This window comes from Vigna unguiculata, unplaced genomic scaffold, assembly GCF_004118075.2.
Source record: "Vigna unguiculata cultivar IT97K-499-35 unplaced genomic scaffold, ASM411807v1 contig_122, whole genome shotgun sequence".
NCBI lineage: Eukaryota > Viridiplantae > Streptophyta > Magnoliopsida > Fabales > Fabaceae > Vigna > Vigna unguiculata.
Genome location: NW_021010828.1, coordinates 945,837 through 952,500, shown reverse-complemented (window position 1 = coordinate 952,500; position 6,664 = coordinate 945,837). Strand labels below are relative to the sequence as shown.

At 35.7% G+C, this 6,664-nt stretch overlaps 1 pseudogene; it reads right to left on the bottom strand.

Moving 5' to 3' along the window:
* Nucleotides 1–1,407, bottom strand: part of LOC114171159 — a 2,753-nt pseudogene extending 1,346 nt beyond the window's left edge.
* Nucleotides 1,408–6,664: the final 5,257 nt, after the last annotated feature.

Genomic DNA, 6,664 nt, shown 5'->3' with positions numbered 1-6,664 from the left:
AATTACAAGTGTTATATATATAAAAAATAAGATTCAAAAATAAAATAATCATATGTAATATTAGAAGCACCTGTAAGACCAAGGAAAGAAATTTCATCAGGCATATGTCCGCAATTTTCAAAGGACAAAGAATCTGTAAATCAATAACAGCATAACCATGCTGCAAAACCACACAATGATCCCAACAAACATGTTATTAGTAAATTTCAGGGACATAAATTAATATAACTTAAGCAACAAACAGACAAAGGGCTTATATGTATTATTTTCCATAAATCAACGTGATATTTAGCTACTCAATACTTAAATTCAAGTGTTATTCAAATAAGCAATGAATGGAATAAGAAGTTAAGTGACACTCACGTCCTTGATAATCACAGCATCACGTATCAAGTTATAGCCAATTTGATCAACATATGTGCGTGTTATTCTGCATGCAGAAATTATTGATCGAAGCTCAAACTTGAATTTAGCTGGAAATATTAAAAAAAAAGTCATTTAGACAACTCAGCCTGTATTTTCCATATAAATCATGATTATAACACCTGATCTTCAAGACCATAATAAAATGTTAGTGGATATATGGGGAAATGATCAAACTCAAAAAATATGGGGAAATGATAAAAATTAAACCTTTTTCATCTTTTTCACGAGAACTTCGTCTTGATCTTCAAAAACTTTTGATCTTCTCTTCAACACAGTTCCTAAAAGTTTTGAAAAGAAGAAATCAAAGAGGAAGAAGAAAATGAAAAACCCTAAAGAGAAAACCCCCCATCAAATTCCAAGAACACACACAATCCTACCAACATTGGAACGGGTTGGCTCGTAGAACAAAAATGATTAAAATCAAACTAAAAAATGAGGAAATAATAAAAATTAAACCTTTTTCGTCTTTTTGCTTGAGGACTTCGTCTTGATCTTCAAAAACCTTCGATCTTCTCTTCAACATAACTCCTAAAAGTTTTGAAAAGAAGAAATCAAAAAGGAAGAAGAAAATGAAAAACCCTAAAGAGAAAAACCACCATTAAATTCCAAGAACACACACAATCCTAGCAACATCGGAACATGTTGTCTCGCAGAACAAAAATAATTAAAATCAAACTAAAAAAATGAAGAAATAATAAAAGTTAAACCTTTATTATCTTTTTGCTTGAGGACTTCGTCTTGATCTTCAAAAACAACCTTCGATCTTCTGTTCAACAACTCCTAAAAGCTTTAAAAAGAAGAAAACAAAGAAGACCATTTACCTTCTTGGAATAAATTCCAAATTAACGTTCTAAAGAAACAAATAACACAAATCGATAAAAAACACCATTTACCTTCTTGGAATAAATTCCAAAAAGACCACCAAGAACAATCAGGCACTGCAATCATGAATTCTTGATCAAACAAATTCCAGAAACCCATAAATGAAAGGGCACACAAAAAAACTGTTGGAATCTAAAAAAAGTAAGAAAATAAAACCTAGAAATCAAATAAAACTCAGAAGAAAAAACCTATCATGGTTGCTCAATCAGGAAGAATCTTCACATGTTTGTGTGGAGTTCAGTTGTTTCTCTGGTGTCGGAAGGTGGGATGATTGAGAGCTCAAGAATCATTTTTTTCTTTAAACGAAATAATGGAGGAGTAGAATATGTAAAGGAAGAAAAAGATAGAAGAAATTTCAAATTGAGTCAGAAAGCCTGAAAGATGAATCCCAATGCAGCAGAGGGTGGGAAGAGTTAAAAGGGTTAAAGAGGAGAATGACGAAAAAACCAAAAAAATGGACAGGTGTCAAAAATTTAAATATGGGTATAAGGGTCTTTTCCAGAGGTGTTTCTTTTCATATATTTTAGATTGCCTTACCCCTCTTCTGTGAAAGAGGTTCGATCTTTTCTTGGACATGCAGGATTTTATAGGAGGTTTATCAAGGACTTCAGCAAGATAGCCAACCCTCTCTCCAACTTGTTGCAAAAGGATGTAGCATTTGACTTTGGAGAGAGGTGCAAAGATGCGTTTGATACATTGAAAAATGCGCTTACCACCACTCCTATTATCCAGCCACCTGACTGGACATTACCATTCGAGTTGATGTGTGATGCATCAAACTTTGCAGTAGGAGCGGTACTTGCACAAAGAGATGAGAAGCTACCACATGTGATATATTATGCTTCCAGAACATTGGATACAGCGCAGGCTAACTACACCACGACCGAGAAGGAATTATTGGTTGTTGTGTTTGCCTTGGACAAATTCAGACCGTATATACTTGGTTCCAAGGTAATTGTTTATACTGATCATGCAGCATTAAAATTCCTTCTGAAGAAAGCAGATTCGAAACCAAGGTTGATCATATGGATGCTACTGCTCCAAGAGTTTGACATTGAGATTCTAGATAGAAGTGGGGCACATAACTTAGTAGCTTATCATCTTAGTAGGATTGAAAAGGGAGAAGATAACATTCCTATTAAGGATGACTTTCCTGATGAAGTCCTCCTAGCATTGACTGTTGTGAAAGGTATGTTTCCTGAACCTTGGTTTGCTGACATTGTTAACTATTTGGTTGTTTCTGCTATTCCTCCTTCCTTCTCCAAATATGAAAGAATCAAGCTAAAAAGTGAGGCAAAGTACTATATCTGGGAAGACCCAATCTTATGGCGCATTGGTAGTGACCAAGTCATAAGGAGGTGTGTTCCAGATATCGAGATACCTCATGTGCTTGAGTTTTGTCATTCGTCTCCTTTTGGTGGACATTATGGCACACAAAGAATATGTAGGAAAGTGTTGGATTGTCGATTATATTGGCCTACTATCTTTAAAGATGCACAGAGGGTATATGAAAATTGTGAGCAGTGCCAAAGGGCAGCCAAATCCATTACAAGAAGGGATGAAATGCCTCAACAACCCATGCTATATTGTGAGGTATTTGATATTTGTGGTATTGATTTTATGGGTCCTTTTCCTCCTTCTTTTGGGTTTTCTTATATTTTGCTTGCCGTAGACTTTGTCTCCAAATGGGTGGAAGCCATAGCTACAAGGACTAATGATTCTCGAGTTGTTATGAGTTTTGTCAGGTCTAACATTTTCTGCAGATTCGGGATACCACGAGCCATCATCAGTGACCAGGGGACTCATTTCTGTAATAGGCTACTTGAGAACATGTTGAAGAAGTATGGGGTGACACATCGCATTGCTACACCATATCACCCCCAAACTAATGGGCAAGCAGAGATCTCTAACAAGGAGATTAAAAAAGATACTAGAGAAAGTAGTGAGGCCTAGTCGAAAGGATTGGGCCATAAGATTGGATGATGCACTTTGGGCACACAGGACAGCCTACAAAACACCTATAGGTATGTCACCTTTCAGGGTGGTTTTTGGAAAGGCTTGTCATCTACCTGTGGAGATTGAACATCGGGCCTATTGGGCCGTGAAAGCATGCAACTTGGATTTGGAAGAAGCAGGAAATGAGCGAAAACTACAGTTGCAAGAACTAGAGGAGATTAGGCTTGCAGCCTATGAAAACTCAAAGTTCTACAAAGAGAAAACCAAGAAGTTTAATGACCAAAAGCTTGTGGCTAGAAAGGATTTCAAGGTAGGCCAGAAAGTGTTACTATACAAATCCAAACTTGGTCACATGAGTGCTAAGTTGCGCTCTACTTGGGAAGGACCATACATTGTTACAGAAGTCTTCCCTTATGGAGCAGTGGAGATCAAGGAAGAATCCTCAGTAAGAACTTTTAAAGTTAATGGGCATCGTCTTCGGATATTCAATGAAAATCAAGATATGTTGAACAAGCCGATGGATGGGATGAACTTGACTTCTCCCTCATACCTTCCACCTTGAGGAGGTAAGTACACTTCATACTTTTTCTTTGCATTTTATACATATTGAATACATTGAGGACAATGCATGGATAAAGTGTGGGGGTGTGGGGAGATTTCACCCTTTTCTGATTTTGTTTTCTATTTGTTTTGTTTTTCCTTTTCTAATTTTGTTTTCTGTTTGTTTTTATTTAAAAAAAAGTTTCTGTTTTCAATAAAATATATTGACATTGGATTTTGGGATTTGATTCACTAATTGGAACGATCATAATTCTTGGAAAATACGAGTCATGTGCTATGAATGGATTGTTTCTGTGATTTACTAATTGAGTTGATTTAAGAGTTTCTAGAATAAATCTTTTATGAAAGAGTTTTTGACCTTGTGAGTTTTGAGCTTTATTGTAAGGATGAACTACCATGTATCATTCCTATATTTTTTTTTCTTGTGTGACTTGCTCATGTCTTGTTGGTACTCAAATGTTTAGTTTGATTCTGTTGTTTTGCATCTTAGGTGAACATGCATGATTTGATATGACTGAGGCATTTCTTGTTTTTAGCTACTTGGCCAAATAAGCTAACCATGACATTGATCCATTGGTAGCCCCTTGAGCTTAAACCTCTTTTTCTTGTTTTGAGCATATTGCTAAACCTTAAAAAGAAAAAGACCATTTTTTTCCCTTACCTTAGGGAGAAAGAAGAGCTAGTGGATTATGTTGAGATTGGTTGAGGAATAAAGTGTGGGGGTGAGTATTTCCCCCACAAAGTTATAAAAATGGAAAAAAGGAAAATAATTGTTGACGACAGAGTGTTGTAATGAAAAATGATTGTTGTCTGAAAAAAAGCAACAAAGGATAAAAGAGAAAAAAAAATGAAGAAAAAAAGTAAGGATTGTTTTTGAAACTATGCTCCATAATTCTTCCTACCTTACTATTTCAAATACACTAAAATCCTAAAAAAGTTTCCTACCTTTGCCTTGGCCTCATTATAACCTGTGAAAAGTCCTCATGATTTTTGAATGCATGTTTTTTGAAAGCTGTGAATATTAGAGTCTTGCTAAGCATTGAGAGTGTTTACTTGCATGGGTATTTTGAGTGAAAACACAAGCCAAAACACTTGAGCGAATTTTGGTGAGAAAATATACATTTAACTTGAGTGTTTCTCTTTCATATTTGATATTCTTGTAAACTCAAAAGATTAACTCATGTGTGAAAAACAGAGTTTTATCCATTTGTCTGTGCATGACAACATGATTTCTAGAAGATTGATCTGTTTCCATTTGTATTCATTTCTTTAATCCACTGAAAATATGGAATAAAAGACCTCAGAATAAAGTTTTGAAATTGTTCAATTTTGCCCAGGAGTGCAAAAGGATAAGTGTGGGTGTGAAAGATAACCTTGAGTCGTCTGACAACGAATACGGAATTGATCTCAAATATTTGATCCTTAAAAATGCAATTAAAACTAGCAACTATAAAAATAGGGGGTTTTGATATGCAAAGAAAATTGCACTGTTTTTTCTAAATAAGATTCTTCATTGGTTATCTAGAGATTATTGTTAAATTAATTATTGTTGTTGATTTACAAATCAATCAATGTAAAGACTCAATTCATTTGTTGGCATGCTCATTTTTAATCAAAGTACAGTCTCAATTAAAAGTGAGAATTATTAGATTGTCCATAGTAAATTCAATCAAAGTACAGTCTCAATTAATTTTACTATGCCTAATCATGTCTATTCCTTTGTTTCTTCATCAAATAGAAAACTTAATTAATCAAAGTAAAGTCTTGACTAATTTTAGTTAAAGTAATTACCTCTAATCAAAGTAAAGTCTCAATTATTGGCAAAAACTTACTTAATCAAATGAAAGTTTCTAAATAAAATCAAAGTAAAGTCTCAATTTAATTTAAAAACCTTTTAACTCATATGATTAGCATGCATGTAGATTTAAAATCATTATTTTCTATTCGATTAAGAAGCAAAGGACATAGATAAACAAAAACCACAACAATAATCAAAATAATAAACACATAAATTCATCTAACCTCAGAATCTAGTTAAGAAATTACAGTGGAATCAACCCTTAAAGCTTAGCCCTCCATGGCTTTGATGGAATACATGATAATATGATGAAGGAAAGAAAATAAAAAGAAAATAGAGAATGAGAGATGTGATGGATGACGGTGTCTGCCAAAACCAGAGAGTTCTAAGTGTCTAAGTTGTCAATTGTAAGTTGTCCCTGCTCCCTTAAGTCTCTTTATATAGGCTTCAACTGGACTTTGGGCTTTATCTGTCAGTTGCTAAAATCTTTTATTTTTATTTAATTAATTAGCAACTTAATCTCTGTCCAATTTCCAATTTTGCCCCTCTTATTTAACCATTTTCGTAGTTTTGACCAGAGTTGACTACTGGCTTTGACCAGCTGACCAGTGTTTGACCAGTTAACCAGCTTTGACTGTCCAATAGCAGGCTGACATGGCAGAGTGCTTTCTCTCTCCAGAATTAGGGTTTCACTCTCACACTCGTCCCTTGGCTTCGCGTGACGGCTACTGCTCCGAACTGGCTCGCGGTGGCGACTGCGTTTTCTTCTCCGGTGAGGCTTGATGGCGAACGGTGTGGTGTTGGTTCGTGTGATGAAGATGGTGGCACGTCAATGGTGAATCTACTGCCTCATGACGCAGGTGTAGTGAAGGATGTCATGGTTGTGCGCGTTGCACTATGGCTACCAGCGAGGGGTGCAGTGGCGCGAATGGATTCTGGTTGCTCTTCGTGCCAACGATGATGCGATGCAGGTTTACATTGGTGGAAGGCGCAACGAATTCTGGTTGCAGATCTGCGGTGGCCATGGTGGTGCGCGAAAAT